We start from the raw sequence: 17790 nt of genomic DNA on the forward strand, positions 1-17790 counted from the left end.
GGCCAGAGCACTCACCACCTTGCAGGACTGAGCCCATTGTCAGTAAGAAGCAGCAATTCCAGACCTCAGGTACATTCTGGACAAGCCTGTATGGAGGGTGCTGTATTGTCATAACACTGCCTACTTTTAGAGCACCATTATATTGGATACACTGTGGCATGAGAACATAGTGTTCTTTACTTAGTGGGGAAAGAGAGCACATGCAAAGTACTTAAAAAGGAAAAAATAAAAATGGAGAATAACTGTTTTAATTGTAATACTGCCGAAAAGGATCTGGGGGTTATAGTGGATCACAAATTGAATAGGAGCCGACAATGTGATGCAGCTGCAAAAAATGTTAATATTTTGGTGTGTATTCAAAGGAGTGTCATATGTAAGACATGGGAGGTAGTTGTCCTGCTCTACTTGATACTGGTGAGGCCTCAACTGGAGTGGTGTGTCCGTTCTGGGGGCCATGCTTTGGGAAAGATGTGGACAAATTGGAGAGAGTCCAGAGGAGAGCAACAAAAATGATAAAAGGTTAGAAAACCTAACCTGACCTATGAGAAGAGCTTAAAAAAGCTTGGCATATTTAGTTTGGAGAAAAGAAAATTGGGGATCTGATAAATCTACAAATATGTTAAGGGCTTCTATAAAGAACATTGTTCTCTGTGTCCATTGAAGGTCGGACAAGTAATGGGCTTAATCTCCAGCAAGGGTGATGTAGGTTAGAGATTAAGAAAAAGTTTCTAACTCTAAGGGTAGTAAAGCTCTGGAACAGACTTCCAAGAGAGGTTGTGGAATCCCCATCATTGGAAATTTTTAAAATCAAGTTGGACAAACACCTGCCAGGGATGGTCTAGGTTTTCTTGGTCCTGTCACCGCATAGGGGGCTGGACTTTGACTTCTTAATGTCCCTTCGAGCCCTACATTTCTATGATTCTATGCAGAGGTGACACATAACTGTTGATAGGGTGTGTGTGTGTGGGAAACATATTTTGAACCCACTCCCCCCAAATATATATATGAACCTTGACAGAAATTTGCAGGGAGGGGGTGTGACCCCATATGTTCCCCACCCCTCATGCATCGCCTCTGATTCTATGAATACACCAATCCTCCTAGCCCCTCACATATGCTAGGTATCCTCATTTTATAGAGGGAGTGGAAGGCACTATTTGATTAAATGACTGTTCCAAGGGCATATATGAAGTGTTGTTATAGCCATGTCAGTCCCAGGATATTAGCGAGACAAGGTGGGTGAGGTACTGTCTTTTATTGGACCAACATCTGTTGGTGAGAGAGAGAGAGACAAGCTTTCGAGCTACACAGAGCTCTTCAGGTATAGAAAATGTACTCAGAATGTCACAGATAAATACAAGGTGGAATGGATTATTCAGCATAAGTGAATCAATCCATTAATTGATAGCATAAGTCAATCAATTAACACTTATGTCAAGGTACCATTCATGGTGAAGTGGCCTGTTAACACTTCTCCAGTCATGGGGGAGGTGGGACAGGCTGGTGGAGAGGTTTAAGTGGGTTACAGATCGTTGTAATGAGCCATAAATCCAGTGTCTCTGTTCAGTCCATGCTTCTTAGTATCTAGCAAAGTTATGAATTTAAGCTCTGTTGCGTGTCTGAGTTAATGATGACTCATGATTGTCGAATAACAGGCTCAATTGGAATTATTTAATCAAAGATTTGTACCGCACTATACAGAAAGAATAAATACATTACCATAATTTGTTGTAAGATCAAGAATTAGGTCTCTCTTCTTCACTGGAACTGGAGAGACACGACAGTTTTCATTCCCCAACTAGGTTTCCACACCAGTGTTATTACAGAGGGTTTTGAAACAAAGAAAGCTCTCTTTGCCAGAAGAAACATACGTTCTGATGTCATTTCTGTACATTCTCAGTATACCTGATGTATGTGTGAAGGCATGATTATTTACAGCTGAGAGGATTAAAAATTCTTCAAAGATTCTTCTTCAGTGGGTCTTCCTTACTCCATAATCATTCTGCCCTGTTGACTGCCCAACAGAAAACATCTGTTATAACAATAATCTCTTATCAGTTTCCCAGCCACATATATGTGCATGTGAATATTATATTTATATATTAAGGGGATGGTTTCCCAGATTATCTGGAGTTTTATAGACATGAAGATGCTATAGATTAATTTCTGAATAGGGTTACTTATTGGACAAGGACCAGTGTTCTGGGCCTTAGAATTCAACATATTCTTTTTTAATATAGCAATTCTAAAGAATAGTTAATATATAAATGAATCATAAATACAGAAAAAAGGACTAAGGGTTACCGTTTACTAACATAGTAACAGCTCCCATGCATGTCTTTTTAAGGTGTTGTGCAGGCTTCCTCTGCGGAAAGAGACTGTGAGGTCAGATACAGGGCACGTCTTCACTGGCAACACTAAAGCTAAAGCCACGGCAGTGCTTTAACATGGCTTGTGTAGTCGCAGCACAGTACTGCGAGAGAGCTCTCCAAGCACTCTAATAAAATCACCTCCACGAGGGGCATGGCTCCCAGCGCTGGTGCACTGTCTGTACTGGCATGTGACAGGACTGACACTTGCAGCACTCAGGGGAGTGTTTTTTCACACCCCTGAGCGAGAAAGTTGCAGCGCTGTAAAGTGTCAATGTATACAAGCCCATAGAGTGATTGCTTTGTGAAAAGTGTTCACCCACAGGTGATATGATGTGTTTTTATCTTTAATCATTTTTCTGTGTGAGTTCATTTGACAGCACTCAGCATGTTACCTAGGGAGGTGGTAGAATCTCCTTCCTTAGAGGTTTTTAAGGTCAGGCTTGACAAAGCCCTGGCTGGGATGATTTAACTGGGAATTGGTCCTGCTTCGAGCAGGGGGTTGGACTAGATGACCTTCTGGGGTCCCTTCCAACCCTTATATTCTATGATTCTATGTCTGTATGAGGACTCGGAATTACACCCAGGAGTTCAAAGTGCTATTAGAAATCTGTTGGATTACAGCAATCTCTTCAGATATCTCTAGATTGTATAACCTGTCCAGCCATGAAATTTGCTATAGCTTCACCGTTTCCAGCATCTGGCATGACCGTGGATAGGGGCCACTTTGTATCATCTTGTTGCTCATTAGACTTTCTCTTCATGGTCCAGTGACTTTCTCTGCTCTTCTTGTTTTGTGTATTTAGGAATGTGAGTGTCCCATAGGATTGGTCACTTGTAGTTCATGCAGTTCAGCTGCTGGACTCCAAAAGTGCCTTGTAACTGATGGGGAAACCACTTCCTTCTTTTTTTGCCATGAAGAGAGCTTTCTTTTTTACCCCTGCTGGTGACATGAACAGCTTTCAGTATTCCTGTAACTATCTCTTTAAATATATCATAGTCTTCTTTAGTTTTCATGGTCAAGTCTCTTTCTATGTGTTGCAGCATTTCTTTCTTGTCCACTTCTCCATTTTCATAACCCTCAATGTCTGTTTCATGCCTAGTTTTTCTTGCTTTGCTGACATTAAATCGTTCACATTAGTCTCTCCCCTCTCCGTTCCTCTGTATAAATTTGATGTGTCCATTCTCCCTGTGGAGAAAAATCAGATGTTCAGTTTGTGCCCCCATATTCCTCAACATCTCTCCTACCTTTAGGGTTAATGCAGGAGAGGTATCTAACCTTTCAAGAACACAGTTTTGGTATCAGCCATTCCTTGACAAATCATAACAATAGCAAGGAGTTTCAAAATGATGAGAGATAATGTGTTGATGTTCCCCCATAAATGAGTCTCAAAGCAATGAAATTCACCCTCATGGTTAACTATGACAGGTTTCAGAGGAACAGCCGTGTTAGTCTGTATTCGCAAAAAGAAAAGGAGTACTTGTGGCACCTTAGAGACTAACCAATTTATTTGAGCATGAGCTTTCGTGAGCTACAGCTCACTTCATCAGATGTTTGATCTGATGAAGTGAGCTGTAGCTCACGAAAGCTCATGCTCAAATAAATTGGTTAGTCTCTAAGGTGCCACAAGTACTCCTTTTCTTTTTATGGTTAACTATGGAATTAAACAAAGCTAGCTTGTACAAACTAGGTTCAAGCTTGTATTGTTAGAGGGAACATTAGTATAAAAACTGGGGCAAATGCGCCCCCTAGTGGGAAATGAAGAAAACAATACACATGATGCAGCAGTGCTGATTATTTCCCCCAACTTTATAAGCACATTTTGTATGTCTGTAGCATCGCCATATAAAATGTACCCAAGGGAATCTAAAAGAAAACAGGGGGAAAAAACGGCAAAATCCACTTTTGGTCCTGACAGAAAGCTGTTTAGGCTAAGGAAGTTGCAGTACATGAGAGCAACATATTTGAGAATGCACTATATAAGCATTTGTCATGGGACGTGACATTAGTAATATGAAATATTTGACAGTGATTTTTAACCATCAGAGCAAAGCAGGCAATTTATTATTCCATTTTTAAAGCTATGGAAACAGACACAGAAGTGAAGTGCCTTGCCTGAGATCACAAAGGTAGTCAGAGCTGTCATGGGAACTCAGAAGTTCTGTACTCCTGGGACCGGAAGTTGGTGGAAAGATTTCCTTTAATTTCAGTGGGCAATGAATCAGGCCTGTGCTCCGACGACATCTGTAAAAGAGACTGGCATCCTTGCTGATGGCCAAGGATTGGATATGCTAATTGGACTTGTGTTCTGGATAAGGAAAAGACTTATATTCTCCAGGGCTGGCAATGCTGTAACTTTAAGTTCTCATCTTATTCATCTGGCACCCTTGTTACCATGAGCATCTGTAAGCCATTGGTGAGTATATGTCACAGGTCCCCATTTGGCTGGATCCCAGGCCAGAGCGTGTCTGCAATAGTTCATGCTGAATTTTATAATTACACACAAGAAGTTACGACTCCTTTAGTGCGGGTGAGTTTGTGATGGAGACTTACAAAGTAGCACAAGCACATTATTCTTCATCTATTAGAATAAAATCGAATTAAACAGGGATGTGCAAACCTCAGGCAGGATGATATTTTCTCCCCTGAAGGCAATGGCTTCCTTTTTGATGATGGTTTTGGAGCCAAAACACTGGTCAGGTGATCGGGAGATGTGGTTCCAGTGTTTTGAGTCTGCATCATTTAGGGCATTTTGGTCCACATTGTAACAGGCAAAGGCTTAAACCTGTAAAAGTGACTAGTGATCTCTTTTGTGTGTGTGTGTGTGTCTGGTTTTGGCTGCTTAGTCTGAGGCTCCTTAAAGGAGCCTGGTTTTTGCAGACAGCAAAGAGCAGCCATCATTCTGAAAATTGGGCCATTTAAGGTGTCTTAAGTTGGGTAACCAAAAACCGAAGCACCTAAAATCACTAGTCACTTCTAAAATTTTTGGTCAGAACCATTCCCATGAATTTCAAAGGGCAGTTTTAAGTTATCATTGTCTGTTTATTTTGGTCCAGATTTCCAAAGGAGCTGAACTCTCCCATGTTCTGAATGAAGCTGCCAAGTGCTGAGCTCTTCTGGAAAAGCTGGCCCTTAAATGCAAGATTTTTGGCCATTTTAGATGAATTATCATCCCCCTAAAATAAACCGCAAGGAATTAAAGTAACTTTTCAAGGTTGAATGGTGAGGAACTGAGAATATTCCCCTCCTCATAGCCTATCTCCAAGAAGACATTGACTGGCTTGAGTATTAGTAAAACTTCTTTCAGCATCTTCACTACACAGGCACTGAGGACAGCACCAGGATGCAGACCACTACAACTACAGAGCTATCAGCTACATGGCACAGGTCATGAAAAGTGCTTAAACCTAAGGTGCCAATTCTCAGCAATACTTCTGATAAGAAACTTCTCAAAGTTGGGGTTGGGGTCAGTGCAGGTCACTGCTGGTGAGCAGGTAGAACTGGAGGTTGGCTCCAGTACCACAGCCAATCTCCAGCAGCGCCAGCTCCCCTGAGGGACCTGCCAACTCCTGCAGGCTACTGAAGAGCTCCCATTTCTTGTGGGCCATTTGTGGCTGGTCTTTGCATGAAGCAGATTAATTTTTTTTTGCATATTGAGTTCCACAAGCCCAGGTAAGACAGTAAGTATATGGGCCACCTGAGGACTTGGATACATGCGCCGAGGAGAAAGCTTGTGGCCCCCATCAGCTTGCACTGCAGGAGTTGCTCATGTTAGAATGATCCCTATGATGAGGCAAGTTTCTGCTGAGTGCTGTCATCATAAACTTCTTAAGGTGTCAAAGTCTAGTAACGCTCAGCCCCTATGCAGAAATGTGAGCAACTGTGATCTCCTTTGCCCTGGTGATCCTCCATTCAGCTCCAGCAAGGATTTCCCATGTAGAACTATACTCCTTAGTTGATCTCCTGGTCATGCAAACCTGAACTCCAGTCATTTTCAGTGGGCATCATTAACTGCTGATGACTTTCTTGAAAAGGTTCTTGATGCTAAAGAAATTCAACTGTGTAGTATGTTGATGCCCCTGCTCTATGGCCATGCATGCAGGAGGGTTAGGAATGATCTTCCAGGGCTATATTTGCCTCTAGAGAAGGTGGGCAGCAGTTTGGCCCACTATATAGGGCACTGGTCTGGGACTCAAATCTCTTCCTGCTATGTGACCTTTAGCAAATCACTTCTCCTTCCATGCTTTGTCTCTTTAGATTCTTAGTGGCAGGAATGGTGTCTAACTAGAGGAGTGTTACCCAGTGATTACGAAGGAGGCTTTTAAGCCCTACCATAATACAAATATAAAATATGAGTAATGACAGGGTCACGTGAAGGAGTCTGCAGTGCTACTGTCAACATTACACTTATTCTGGGTATAGAGAGAGGACTTGTATTCAGTGGTACCTGGAGCCCCCAGCTGACTTCAGGACCCTATTGTTCTGGGTGCTGTACGTACATATAGTGAAGAACCGTACCTGCCCTTACAGTTTAAGTAGACATGACAGAGAAAGGGTGGGAGAAAGGAAGAGCAACTATCCCAGTTTTCGCAAAAAGAAAAGGAGTACTTGTGGCACCTTAGAGACTAACAAATTTATTTGAGCATAAACTTTCGTGAGCTACAGCTCACTTCATCAGATGCTCACGAAAGCTTATGCTCAAATAAATTTGTTAGTCTCTAAGGTGCCACAAGTACTCCTTTTCTTTTTGAAAAGACAGACTAACACGCTGCTACTCTGAAACCTATCCCAGTTCTGCAGATGTGGAACGTGACTGGCTCAGAGTCACACAGGGAGTCTGTGACTCAGCCAGGAACTGAACCCAGATCTCCTGAATCCCAGCCCAGATCATTAACCACATGAAACTCACAAATCATTGTGAATAGTGTGATTTTCTTTTAAAAAAAGATCAAATAAATTTGTTAGTCAATCCTGCTGCTGTGAGGTCACACAGGATTTAGCATAACTGATTCTTGATGTACCCTAACTCCGGTTCCTCAAGGCCTCTCTGATCAGGCAGCATCTAGCTCCCAATTATCTGCTGGCCAGATGATAGACTTACTGTCAAAATGACAGGTTTCAGAGTAACAGCCGTGTTAGTCTGTCTTTGCAAAAAGAAAAGGAGTACTTGTGGCACCTTAGAGACTAACCAATTTATCTGAGCATAAGCTTTCGTGAGCTACAGCTCACTTAATCGGATGCATACTGTGGAAACTGCAGTAGACATTATATACACACAGAGACCATGAAACAATACCCCCTCCCACCCCACTGTCCTGCTGGTAATAGCTTATATAAAGTGATCATCAAGTTGGGCCATTTCCAGCACAAATCCAGGTTTTCTCACCCTCCGCCCCCCCACCCCCCACAAACTCACTCTCCTGCTGGTAATAGCCCATCCAAAGTGACCACTCTCTTCACAAAGTGTATGATAATCAAGGTGGGCCATTTCCTGCACAAATCCAGGTTCTCTCACCCCCCTCCAAAAACCACACACACAAACTCAATCTCCTGCTGGTAATAGCTTATCCAAAGTGACCACTCTCCCTACAATGTGCATGATAATCAAGGTGGGCCATTTCCAGCATAAATCCAGGTTTTCTCACCCCCCCACCCCCATACACACACAAACTCACTCTCCTGCTGGCAATAGCTCATCCAAAGTGACCACTCTCCCTACAATAAGAAAAGGAGGACTTGTGGCACCTTAGAGACTAACCAATTTATTTGAGCATGAGCTTTCGTGAGCTACAGCTCACTTCATCGGATGAAGTGAGCTGTAGCGCATCTGATGAAGTGAGCTGTAGCTCACGAAAGCTCATGCTCAAATAAATTGGTTAGTCTCTAAGGTGCCACAAGTCCTCCTTTTCTTTTTGCGAATACAGACTAACACGGCTGTTACTCTGAAATCTCCCTACAATGTGCATGGTAATCAAGGTGGGTCATTTCCAGCACAGATCTAGGCTTTCTCACCCCCCCCCCCCGGGGGGAACACACACACACACACACAAACTCACTCTCCTCCTGGCAATAGCTCATCCAAACTGACCACTCTCCAAGTTTAAATCCAAGTTTAACCAGAACGTCGGGGGGGGGGGTAGGAAAAAGCAAGGGGAAATAGGCTACCTTGCATAATGACTTAGCCACTCCCAGTCTCTATTTAAGCCTAAATTAATAGTATCCAATTTGCAAATGAATTCCAATTCAGCAGTTTCTCGCTGGAGTCTGGATTTGAAGTTTTTTTGTTGTAAGATAGTGACCTTCATGTCGGTGATTGTGTAACCAGAGAGATTGAAGTGTTCTCCGACTGGTTTATGAATGTTATAATTCTTGACATCTGATTTGTGTCCATTTATTCTTTTACGTAGAGACTGTCCAGTTTGACCAATGTAAATGGCAGAGGGGCATTGCTGGCACATGATGGCATATATCACATTGGTGGATGTGCAGGTGAACGAGCCTCTGATAGTGTGGCTGATGTTATTAGGCCCTGTGATGGTGTCCCCTGAATAGATATGTGGGCACAGTTGGCAACGGGCTTTGTTGCAAGGATAAGTTCCTGGGTTAGTGGTTCTGTTGTGTGGTATGTGGTTGTTGGTGAGTATTTGCTTCAGGTTGCGGGGCTGTCTGTAGGCAAGGACTGGCCTGTCTCCCAAGATTTATGAGAGTGTTGGGTCATCCTTCAGGATAGGTTGTAGATCCTTAATAATGCGTTGGAGGGGTTTTAGTTGGGGGCTGAAGGTGATGGCTAGTGGCGTTCTGTTATTTTCTTTGTTAGGCCTATCCTGTAGTAGGTGACTTCTGGGAACTCTTCTGGCTCTATCAATCTGTTTCTTCACTTCCGCAGGTGGGTACTGTAGTTGTAAGAAAGCTTGATAGAGATCTTGTAGGTGTTTGTCTCTGTCTGAGGGGTTGGAGCAAATGCGGTTGTATCGCAGAGCTTGGCTGTAGACGATGGATCGTGTGGTGTGGTCAGGGTGAAAGCTGGAGGCATGTAGGTAGGAATAGCGGTCAGTAGGTTTCCGGTATAGGGTGGTGTTTATGTGACCATTGTCTATTAGCACTGTAGTGTCCAGGAAGTGGGTCTCTTGTGCGGACTGGACCAGGCTGAGGTTGATGGTGGGATGGAAATTGTTGAAATCATGGTGGAATTCCTCAAGGGCTTCTTTTCCATGGGTCCAGATGATGAAGATGTCATCAATATAGCGCAAGTAGAGTAGGGGCTTTAGGGGACGAGAGCTGAGGAAGCGTTGTTCTAAATCAGCCATGAAAATGTTGGCATACTGTGGGGCCATGCGGGTACCCATAGCAGTGCCGCTGATCTGAAGGTATACATTGTCCCCAAATGTAAAATAGTTATGGGTAAGGACAAAGTCACATTGATTACCATGCACATTATAGGGAGAGTGGTCACGTTGGATGAGCTATTACCAGCAGGAGAGTGAGTTTGTGTGTGTATGGGGGTGGAGGGGTGAGAAAACCTGGATTTATGCTGGAAATGGCCCACCTTGATTATCATGCACATTGTAGGGAGAGTGGTCACTTTGGATAAGCTATTACCAGCAGGAGATTGAGTTTGTGTGTGTGGTTTTTGGAGGGGGGTGAGGGGGTGAGAGAACCTGGATTTGTGCAGGAAATGGCCCACCTTGATTATCATACACATTGTGAAGAGAGTGGTCACTTTGGATGGGCTATTACCAGCAGGAGAGTGAGTTTGTGGGGGGTGGGGGGGCGGAGGGTGAGAAAACCTGGATTTGTGCTGGAAATGGCCCAACTTGATGATCACTTTATATAAGCTATTACCAGCAGGACAGTGGGGTGGGAGGGGGTATTGTTTCATGGTCTCTGTGTGTATATAATGTCTACTGCAGTTTCCACGGTATGCATCCAATGAAGTGAGCTGTAGCTCACGAAAGCTCATGCTCAAATAAATTGGTTAGTCTCTAAGGTGCCACAAGTACTCCTTTTCTTTTTACTGTCAAAAGTTGTCCCAGTGGCTACAATCTGCAGCCACAAGCTCCAAGAAAGAGAGAGGCACCACCCTAGGAAATAATTGGATTTGTAGCAGACATGCTAGTTCATCGCTGGGTGCTTTTACCACCCAGTGCAACATGCAGCGGTAAGAGGGCTCCATAATCCCGCCAGCACAGAAGAGGGAAGTGCTGTCAGGGTTCTGAGAGGACCAGGTTCAGGAGGGAGCCAGAGGCTGTGTGAGATCAGGTGTAGCAGGTCATAGATGGAATGGAGAGCCTGAGAGCATGACAATGACATGCCTTGTAGCTGCAGGGAGCCAGCACTAGCTGCAGCTGGAGCGCAGGAGGACTGTACAGAGTGGTGTCACTGGTATTTCATGCCCCTGGAATGATTGTGACTGTTAAAGCCAAGTGTGCTGTGAGAGTGTTTGCACTATTTATTTCTGGTAGCCCCCATACAAAGGAATCCTCTGTTACACAAAGTGTGTGAGTAGTGTTTTGGGGCATATGAAGGGCTTAGTGCTTGAAGCACATACAGCCCTAGCCTCCGAGCTTGTGGTACACCTAGCACATTACCATACCCCCTGAGGACTGGTGTGCCATGGCGTTGGTGCTCCACAGCCGTCGATGCATCCCTTTGCAACAGGGGCGGTTACAATACCAAGCCATTTAGGGTCATGGACACTGCTGTCAATGCAAAGAGGCTGTTTGTTCAGCATTAGGGTTTGATGGTTTAAACTTTGATTTTTGCAATTTTTAAAATTCTTTCTCTGGGAGCTGATGCCTGATACTGAGCAGCAGGTTACAACCATTTTAATCAATATTTTGCTATCTTCATTCCCTCTTTATTTCAAATCCCACAAGAATTTAAGCTAGAGAGAGACCCAAGCTGCAAAAGGTCACGCTTTCTCAACATCTGGGCATTTGCCATTTAGGGTTTTAGTTTGGGTGACTGCTTATTTAAAATGAGTGTGATGGTGTATACTTCTGCACTGAAGCATCTAAATTCTAGAGGCCAAATCTCCCCTTATGTTACAATAGGGCAGCCCCACAGAAGTCAGCAGTATAACATGATGGCAGATTTAGTTCATGTGTCTGTTTCAAAGCAAGATAAATGAGCCATCATGTGTAATACTCTGTGTCCCAGTGGCTTGACTGCTCAGCACGTAGATTTCCTAAAGCTGCAGCCAGAGGACAAGGATTCAAAATCCCGAGGAGAGGACACTTCTGCAAGGTGCATATTTTTAAAAATAGTAATATAAAAGGGTATTTCAGGTTGTCGTCTCAGCAGGTACTTTCCATAGACACAATCCTGTTGTTGAGGATTTACACAAATCAAAAAATCTTAAGGTTTAGGCTAAGAACTCAAATAATCAGAGTAAAACGTTCTTTAATAGAGATGGGTAACTTGGATCAATTACTATTACTCTCACTTTGTTTCAGGTTCACTTATTTGACTGGGAAATGCAATTTTGCACCCAGAGGTGTATGGTAGTGATGGCCCCAGTACAAGACCCTGAGGTAGATCATAGTCCATGTGATGAACTTCTGGGGCTTGGTTTCAGAAGTTCTTAGCACCCAGCAGCTTTCAATGGGGGGCAGCTTGAAAACTCCATTGCTTGTAGCTCACACTGATAGGTGATGAACTCTGAGCCCCTAGTTTCCCTAAACTTCACAGCTGCTTTTCTGCAGAGCTTGAGAACTTCTGGATGGTGGATTTATTTTCTCAGAAGTAATAAATTATTGTTGATTTCAAAGGGAACGTTAGCCATCACATAAGTAAAAAGATTTTTCATTTGGGTAAAGTGTCTTTCTCATCTTGTGAGGAAAACATAATCCTCATGGATAGAGCAGGAAGTGAAAACATTTCCTCATTTCTCTTCCAAAATCCTCACTGGCCTGAGCCTTTCTGTCACGGCTCTCTCTGCTTTCCGCACAGTGCAAACCCCTATGACTGCCAAGGCATTTGCATCCTAGTGTATGTTCTTTCCTGAGGTTACCACAAAGCACTCAAATTGGAGGAGCTGATTTGCAGCAGTGCCCATGAGGGCGAGCTTCTCAAAGTTGGGATAAGAGTGGATGTGTGTTTCTGCAGCTTGGTGAGGAGAACTGGAAGTTGGCGCCAGCATCGTATCTGATATCCACCACTGCTGGGTCACAGGAAGGGCCAGTGAACTCCTGCCAGGGGTTGAAGAGCTCTGTTTTGTGTCAGACATTTCTTCTTCTGTGATGGAGTGTACTTATACACAGAACATCTTGAATAAGCTCCAGGGAGATGGGCAACTCTTCTGAGAGGTATTAACAAAGCCATCATCAGCATGGAGCACAGGAATGCTCACCAGCAACATGACTAGCTGTAGAACTCTCCTAGGGACAAGATTGGTTTTGCTCACTGCTGTTGTCCTCATAATTTTTTTTTATCAAGTTAGCTAAAGTCAGGTAGAAAACTTAATGAGCTTTGGCACAGAAAAAAATGCAAGGTGACCACTTTTATCCTGATACTGGCATCAGAACTCTGCCTCTGCACTGGCCCCCTGGTTACATATCCCAGTGTAACCTGCGTCACCTCCTAAACTAAGACTGTGATTCCTGTAATCCCTAAAGCTGCATGCGCCATTCTAAGAAGAGGATATTTCCAGCTAGAGAATTTAATGTTAAGGTTTCCTGATATTCTGGGGAACTCACCTCCTCAGTGTAGACATGTGCTAGCTCAAGTTATCTACACTTAAGTCAACTCCTCTTAAGTTAGCCTTACTCAAATGAGAGTCTCTGCACTGTGAAATAACACTCAAGCAACATATAGCAGTTGTGTTAGCAGATGATGAGTTGTGCTAACTCGGGCTGTAGCCTGTACCCCCTCATTGACCAGCCAACTCAAGGGAAAGCATCACTACACTCAGATTAAGGGTTTTTGCATATGGAAAAGATTCAGGTTATAACTAGAGTTAACTTTGCAGTGGGGACAAGCTCTTAACACCTTTCAGAAACAGGATTAGACCTTGTGCTTATGCCTTCAGTGCCAAAAAGAGGTGAGGCTTTATAGTGAGATAGCAAACATGTGTTAGCTATCTCACTGTAAAATCCTAGTGGAGACAAGGATCAGGTAAATTTTACCGTAATGTAACAAAATGATGTCAATCTCAGAGGAGGGTTGTATTGTTGACCTTGCCTAGGTATATCACAATAAAAACTACTTGTGCCTTATCTTCAGTAGGATTTAACGAATGCCCATTAGCTGTCTTGATGTTCAAAAAAAAAAATGTCAGTGAAGATGTAACCTCTTGTCATTGGATTCATGGCTATAGCAGTGCGACCGTGTTCAGGCCCTCAGCAGTGTTCATGATACTCAGATACCATAGTATCTGGGGGGAGCAAGAGGGATATCTCAGTGGCCTGCTAAACCCAGAGTTGTAAGTTCAATCCTTGAGGGGGCCATTTAGGGATCTGGGGCAAAAATTGGGGATTGTTCCTGCTTTGATTGAGCAGGGGGTTGGACTAGATGACCTCCTGAGGTCCCTTCCAACCCTGATATTCTATGATTTTAATAGGGGCACCATAAATACTGGAATGGAATGGCTGAAACAAGGTGATGTCCCTTTGACAGTGAAGGAAGGAATAAAAGTTTATCAATGTCTGGAAACAACCAGGTCTCCCAGTACAGTAGTATCTGTAGTGTAGAAAGCAATCTCTAAGTCAATTTGGCCTGCATGTCATGGTCTATTCATTCAGGCATTCACCTTTGATTGTGTGCATCTGGGGGAATAATTTTGAGCCTTTTTTGGGATGGACAGTTAATTTAGCTTAACATAATAAGCTGACTATTGTTTCTTATCTTTGTACTGGCATTGGGAGTTTGTTGGATTAGCATATAAAAAAAAAATCCTCACGTCTGGACAAAGCACTGTCCTTGCAGCTTTTTGTCAGCAAACAGTCCTGCATTTCCAGGTAAATGGGGAATATTAGTGGATTTCAACGTTTTCAGACTGTGACCCCATATTACAACCAAAAAAGGTTTCAGAACCCTTCCGCGCACCGCCATTCCTATCCAATAAAGAAAGGGAGGGAGATTGTAACCCTAAGTTTGAGAACTCATGGACCCTATTATTATTATTTGATGATCAAAGAGGACTTTTCTCCATCTCTAAATTTGGTCCACTGAATAGGGTCATGGGAGCTGGGAGTCCTGGGTTCTATTCCCAGCTCTGTCACTGCCTCCCTGAATTTTGAGTGAGAATTTTGAGCGAGTCAATTCTCTGCCTCAGTTTTTCCATCTGTAACATGGAAATAATGATACTGACCTATCTCTGCTGAGCATTTTTAACACATTCTCTTCATGTGTCTATCTTAAGTATTTTATTACTTACAGCAACCTGGCATTGTAATGTTGTCTTAAGTATCATATTTGACTAGGTTTGGCAGCCTTCCTTAAAAAGGGAAGGTTTTGGCAGCCTTCTTTGACCCCTGTTACAGAACATTGTGTAACCTCTGAATAGTTAAGCACTTCTAAAGCACTGTAATTTACCACCAGCATTGCTGAGCTGAGTAAACTGCTGTGCTGGCTATACCATTGTGCCAGAGTTAAAAGATTTGCATAAATATCTCTGGTGTACAGTGCTCGTGGCTTCCGTTTTCAGGCAGAGAGCCCTCATTACTTACAAGGCATGTGGTAAACTTGCTAACTTTCATATTTTCTGAAGATCATTTATAGTTCGCTTTTCTTGAGGAAACTAGATTCTGGGATGTATAAAAGCTCTCTCAGGCTTTACTGAATTCACTTTCTTTAATCTATTATTTATGTGTATGTGCAGCCTACATTCTCTTCCACTAACCTGCTTGCTTGCTTATTTATTTATTTAAATATTTATTTATTCTACAACTGGCTACAAGTGGCTGTCCTTGTTTGTGATTACACCTGCAGTGGTACTGGTGATCCATTTACTATGTTGCTGGGATTTTATGTGAGAAATTAGGTGGCTGGTATAATATGTAGACAGCAGAATGATCAGCAGCAGCCAAGTGTTTTAACAACAGAGAAACAGGCACTACAAATACTTGGATTTTATTCTTCCCTTGATACTTGCATATAACACTCACCATAATCCTAATGGGAACTTCACACTTTCAGCAAGAGGAAACACTCTGCCCCTTGATTAATTAGATACTCAAAAAGGGAATGAGAGAAAATGTGTAGCAGCTGGCATGGTTACAAATCTACCAAAGTGATTTTTCCCCATGCGATGGAGGGATTTCTTTTTTTTTTTAATTATCACCCAGGAAGGGTGCCAGGTTGATGTCACTGGAGACAGACGTCCTCTCCCTACCCATGGAGCAGGCAAGGAGGGCAGGTCAGGAGGGTTACCATAACCCCCCTGAGTTATTATCTGTGTTGAGGTAGCACCTAGGTGCCCCAGACATGGACCAGAACCCCACTGTGCTAGATGCTGTACAAATACAACACAAAAAGATGGGCTCTGCACTAAAGAGCTTCCAGTCTAACTATAAGCCAGGGGGAAAGTGCAGACAGACAGACAGATGGGGGTGCACAAGGAAACAGAGACCATGTTGGTCAGCATGGTAGACTGCAGTCTCAGCACACCAGCTGCCTAGCTCCTGTAAAGTGTTTTGTAGGCATCATGACAAAGGAGAGTTTTCAGAAGGAATTTGAGGGAAGACAATTGAGTAGCTTTGTGTGTGTTAATGGGGAGCTTCTCCCAAGTGTGAGGGGCAGCATGGGAGAAAGAATGAAGGTGTTTGCTTAAAATGTTGCCTGTTGGGCTTTGCAGATGCCTAACCTGTCAGACAAAAGAAACGGGATGGGGGTTTAGCGTGGAACTGTGCTTAGTCTGGGCAGCTGACCTAACTCCACAAGAGCAGAGGTGTTTATGAGGATGCAGTGAGCCATAAAGGAATGAAGTTCAGTGTTCTGGGCATGCTCTCGCATAGTTGTAGCACGTGTCTATCTGTGCCAAGGGGGAGGGTTCTCCTTTCTATGCACCTGGTGGGGGAAGCATGCTGCTCACATGCTGCCACTATCTAGGCTGCATCTCCTCTACTGGGCCCACCTGTCTTCCCCAGAACAGCTCCTTGAAAACTTCAATAAATCTCGCTGCCATCTGTCCCTTGTCCATGCTGAATTGGCAATTTTGGGAAGAACATCTCATAAATCCACCTTTGCCATCTTGGATCTTACTGTGCTTTTCAAGATGTTCCCTTTTTAAATCCCTCCCCACTCCCCATCCAGAACAAAAATTCTAGCTTTCTTTCTAATAGGGCTGTAGCTCTTTCTTCTGTCCCTTTATAGTGGAGTGGGAAAAAAGCTGGTGTTACGTGATCAGTATTATAATGAATTGGCTAGTTGTGTGGGTAAAATCAGCGTTGCTCAGCTATGAGTCCTAGGCCCTATACTGCTGTCAGGTAATGGTGATTCTTCATAAGCTTGAGTGGCAGGAGTCTGTGATTTGGTAGCAAGAAGATCCAAATTCTGTCTTTACTCTGTATGAAGCTCCAAGTAGTCATTGCATGTATCTTGTTGTTTACATTACAGTAGGTCCTAGAGGCCTTGTCTAAGCTCAGGGCCCCATTGTGCTGGGCTCAGCACAGACACATAGTGAGAGACTGTCCCTGCCACAAAGAACTTATAGTCATAATAGACAAGACAGATAAAGGGTGGGAGTGGGAATAGAGGCACAGCGGGTGAAGCAACTTGCCCAAATTCACACAGCAAGTCAATAACAGAGCTGGGAACAGAATCCAGGACTTCCAACTCTCCATTCAATGCTCTATCCCAGGGGCGGGCAAACTTTTTGGCCTGAGGGCCGCATCAGGTTTTGGAAATTGTATGGAGGGCCGGTTAGGGGAGGGGGTCATGGCCCGGCCCCACCTCCTATCCACCCCTTCCCTGGGACTCCTGCCCCATCCAACCCCCCCATTCCCTGACGGCCCCCCCCGGGACCCCTGCCCCATTCACACAACCCCACTCCCTGTCCCCTGACCGCCCCCAGACCCCTGCCCCTAACTGCCCCCCGCCGCCCCATTAAACCCCTCCTCCCTGACTGCCCCTCCGGAACCTCTGCCCCATCCAACCACCCCTTCTCCCTGTCCCCTGACTGCCCCCGGAACCTCTGCCCCTGATTGCCCCCTGCCACCTCACCCAACCCCCCCTCCTTCCTCACTGTCCCCCACAGGACCCCTGCCCCCATTCAACCCCCTGTTCCCACCCTGACCCCTATCCACACCCTTCCCTCTGACCACCACCCCGAACTCCCCTGCCCTCTGTCCAACCCCCCTCTACTCCATGCCCCCTGACCACGCTGCCTGGAGCAGCAGTAGCTGGTGATGCTAGAGCCGGGCCACACCACCGCGCAGCACAGAGCACCGAGTCAGGCCAGGCTCTGCAGCTGCGCTGCCC

At 44.3% G+C, this 17790-nt stretch overlaps 2 protein-coding genes and 1 pseudogene across 4 annotated transcripts in view; 2 read left to right on the plus strand and 1 right to left on the minus strand.

Moving 5' to 3' along the window:
* The window catches only part of LOC125627509 (uncharacterized), a 44345-nt gene that overhangs the window by 19779 nt on the left and 6776 nt on the right, over positions 1 to 17790 (plus strand). The window lies entirely within an intron of this gene.
* SCN8A (sodium voltage-gated channel alpha subunit 8) overlaps positions 1 to 17790 on the plus strand; it is a 164172-nt gene that overhangs the window by 3596 nt on the left and 142786 nt on the right. The window lies entirely within an intron of this gene.
* Positions 5567 to 6114, minus strand: LOC125627791 (thiol S-methyltransferase TMT1A pseudogene; annotated as a pseudogene).

This window comes from Caretta caretta, chromosome 20 (genome assembly GCF_965140235.1).
Source record: "Caretta caretta isolate rCarCar2 chromosome 20, rCarCar1.hap1, whole genome shotgun sequence".
Classification (NCBI taxonomy): domain Eukaryota; kingdom Metazoa; phylum Chordata; order Testudines; family Cheloniidae; genus Caretta; species Caretta caretta.